The sequence below is a fragment of the Nematolebias whitei genome, chromosome 5, assembly GCF_014905685.2.
Source record: "Nematolebias whitei isolate Nwh7 chromosome 5, NemWhi1, whole genome shotgun sequence".
Taxonomy (NCBI): Eukaryota; Metazoa; Chordata; class Actinopteri; order Cyprinodontiformes; family Rivulidae; genus Nematolebias; species Nematolebias whitei.
The window spans coordinates 30,899,258-30,903,460 of NC_056502.1; positions in this window are offsets into that span (position 1 = coordinate 30,899,258).

The window sequence follows — 4,203 nt, forward strand, 5'->3', positions numbered from 1 at the left end:
TAATGAACTTTTAATGAACTTAAGTTCATCATTAAATCGCTGATGAAGCAGATTCTACAAAAACATCTATATTTAAAATTTGTATACGTTTTCTTCATCATTTGATGTATTTGCGCTCATTGTGTCTACTTTTATTGTTCAAATTAGATATGTGGTTTTATTTTTTCCTTACAGATTTTTTTTGTTTTACTTTTAGCTTTGCTTGAAAGCTTAATTCTTGTTTTGTGATTTGTACATCTGTGGGTTAGAATAAAGTTGAACTAAAGGCCTCATCTCCTATTTAAACATATTTGAGGGAAATATTCCTGGGATATCCAATAATTTTGTTTTTTTTATGATTTTTCAGCTGAGTTAACTTTAACAGATAAAGATTTAACATGCTTACTCCACTTTGGAGTACTCCAAAGTGGAGTAAGCTGTTGGAAGAATCAGTTTTGTTGTGTGTTTCCTTGACTGATGAAGCCTTCCGGACCGAAGGCGAAACGTTTCAGCACCAAAAAAAAAAAAAAAAAAAGAAACTGTCCAGATGACCTGACTGAAAAATGTTGGATTGTATACTTGGATTATTGAGCATGGACTTTGATGTCCTCACATAATTTACACTTTCTTTTGAATCTTTTTGTAAAGTCAAAATATCAAAAAAAAAAAAAAAAAAAAAAAAAAACTTTTTCATGTGACATGAATTAACTTTTACATTTGAAAGACCAGTTCAGCAGTCATGACTTTGCTTTGCAAAAATACTGTTCGGCAGAAAAGAGTGGCCATAGGCACTACAGTACAGCACAGCATTGATTTGAGGGCAATGTAGTCCTTACAAGTGGCGATTACAGTACAGTGGAGGCTGAATGAAAGAAAACTACAAAATGGCATCACCTGTCTGAATTATTATTTTTTTGTCATTAACTTTTTCACAATCACATAACTAATGGACTGTACGTCCACAAACTGTGATAGCGTGTCAGCAGAAGATGAACCGTTTAGTAGCGACGAACTACTGTATTGTCCTTTTTATATGAACTTTTTTGTTTGTTTACTGAAAATGTGAAGAATACTCCTTCTGGGTCAGGGAAAGTAATTTTCTCAGGCGGATGAGTTTAACTATCTGGGTGTCTTGTTCATGAATGATGGTAGGATGAAGCAGGAGATGAGTCGATGGTTCGGGGCCTTGTCCTTAGTAATGAGGGCGTTGCTTTGATCAGTCATGGGGGTGGAAAAAGGTGAGTGAAAAGGCAAAGCTCTCAATTTACTGGTCTGTGTATGCTGCAAATGGCATCTGTAGTCGTGAGGTTTGGATCATGAATGAAAAAATAAGATCCTGGATACGAGTGGCTGAACTGATGCCCCTTTTGCACTGCCCCTAATCAGCCCCCACTCTGCTCAGCCCTGCACACCCCTACTCAGCCTGGCTCAGCTCAGCCTGGCTCAGCTCAGCCTGGATTTGCACCTGCACTTTAGGACTAATTCTGGAGGCATGTCCAGAATCCAAGCCCTGCTAATGAGAGTTCTGCGATGAGTTACTCAAAGCAGTCTGCTCCTCAGATAAATAATATTAAATTATTATTTTTATACGTTTCTGTTAACTTATTTTATATATGAATATTTCTGTTCAGTGCCCTGAGATGACTTCTGTTGTGACTTGGAGCTGTATAAATAAACTGAACTGAATTAAATCTGATGAACCAGATTCTACAAAGTTATATGTATAGTTGTAGTTATAGTTGGTCACCAAACACAAAAAACGCCTGGACTTCAGAATTAAACACGGCATTGTCATTACTGTTTTTAAAATCTTAAAAATAGATCCAGCCGCTGCTCCGCATCAAGAGAAATTGCAAATGGTGGCTCAGTGAAAAGTTTCTGAGATCCAGTGACTCCTCCCCCTGACCAATCAGAGTCCTGCATTCACATGTGATCCGGACTCAGCTCGACTGAGCTCGCTCGGTCCCACCAGAGAAGCAAGGATGAAAAGAGGTCCTGAATCAGCCTCAAATCAGCTAAAAATACTAGCTAAAGTGCCAGTGCAAAAGGGTTCTTTCTGTGGCGGGCTGCCCAGAATTGGGGCTTATTAGGGGCAGTGCAAAAGGGGCATTAGCTTCTTTCTCAGCATGGCCGGGCTCAGCCTTATAGATAGGGCAAAGAGTTCTGTTGTCTGGGAGGAGCACAGAGTGCAGCTGCTTCTCCTCTGCATCGAAAGGAGTCAGTTGAGGTGGTTCGGGCATCTGATTTGGATGCCTCCTGGATGCCTCTCTTCAGCAGTTTTCCAGACCTGTCCGACTGCTAAAATGTCCAGAGGGACACCTAGAACTTACTGGAGGGATTGTGCACCTTCTCTGGCCTGGGAACACCCCAGGGCTCCCCAGCTGGAGCTGGAATGTGTTGCTGGGGAGTGGGGGGTCTGGGTTTCTTTTCTGGACCTGTTGCCTCCACGACTCAACTACGAAAACGTGATAGAAGATGGAGATAGAGAGATGTCCTTTTCTAAATAAAAGAAGGACAAAAATACTTATGATATGGCATCACGTGATTATGAGATGCCATGTCAGATCAAACTGATAAAAAAAACTTTGTTTATATTCTTCATCAGTGAGTTTATTAGAAAAACTTATATCAGTTCAGTCACTTGATCTGCCTCCCACCAGTTTGACTGTGTGTCCCATGTGCAGAAAAGTCTTCACTATTAAAACAAGAAAAAAAGGATTACCTCCATCAAAAACCCCAAATAAAAACATCCCTACATCCTTCACCTGTTAGTTGGAACAATCAACCCCCTAATGACTCTCAGAGAAAGCCTGTGATGTATAATACAAACCTTCTGAGTCATCTCACTTGTGGTCGTTCTCTGCAGCTGCAGTCACATGATGGCAGGGTACGTTTCCAAAGACACCACTGTCAAAGTTTTCCAGTTTTTTTTTTTTTTTCTGTGACCTGCTTCCCAGCTAAAATAAAAGTTTTAAATTCTTGGTTTAAGTATTTTAAATTCAGATGTGGCTATCACAATGCAAACCAATAACAGATTAGCAATCATTGATTAACCTTTTGTATTGTCCCCTGTTGCGGTGCAAAGGGGAATTGGAAATACCCGTCTTTTGTTTGTCTGTCCGTCCATCCATTCATCTGGCTTGCGAGCTGTACACTTGAAAAATAAGCAAAATTCACAAAAATCCATTTTGGTGTGTGGCTGTGTAAGTGGCAGTATATACTTTGTATATACAGTGTATACCCCCCCCCCCCCTCCCCCGCCGCTTCCCTGCTTGCTCTCTTCGTCTTGTGAACCCTTAAAGAGACTTCTTTTTCCTGCATACCTTCCTAATTCAAAGGATTTGATCCACTGGTCTCTCAACAAAATTGATCAACTTCTCCTGACAGGAGTCAGGGTAAGGAGGACACTCGATGAAAACAAATTGGATTCATGATGACAACTAGAATTCTGCTGTTTGGGTTGGTGAAATCTGGATTGTCTACAAATTCATGTGGATGTGTCGAAGCTTGGCAGCACTCAGACTGAATTATGTGCAGCTGCATCAGAGAGCTGGAGCAGGCTGTTATCAGGACTGTGAACTTTCTTGCAGCATCCATGAATGGTGGGAATAATCTTGAAGAAAGCTGTGAGCTCGACTTTCGGCGTAAGGAATCAATTCGGCTGTTAAGAGTTTCCATCAGAGAAATATACCAGCGAGACTTTAAAAGGCAGAAACAGCAGTTCATGAGTTCTGCCTGACCCAAACTGTGGCCTTGATGCCGGACTTATCTCAACTCCTCCTGGAATGTTTTGAAAAAAACAAAGATACTTTGATTGTTTCCTCACCCCTTCCTTCCCCAAGGCCGTGGACATGTAACAGAACCTCAACTGAGCTGAAGATGAATGTCACCTCTTATCTGGACAATGGCTGAGGGGGGCTCTGGACTATGCTATGACTTTTCCTTAAAAATTCAATGTTTTCATCGGTCTATATGTACATGTATCATGTCGGTTTATGTTGCTTTGCTGTGGTAGGTTTATTGATGCCTAAAATCGTGCCCTGTCTAGGACATGGTGTGAGAGACTTCTTTCTCTCCTCAAGTTTTCTTCCCTTTTCTCATCTAAGCAAAAATATTATTCTGAACAAAAATAAGAAGGCGGCGCTTTTTATAGTAGCAGCTTCGTGCACTCTGTCCTTCTTTCGGACGACTGTACGTACATGTTCTCGTTGTATCTTGGTGCAA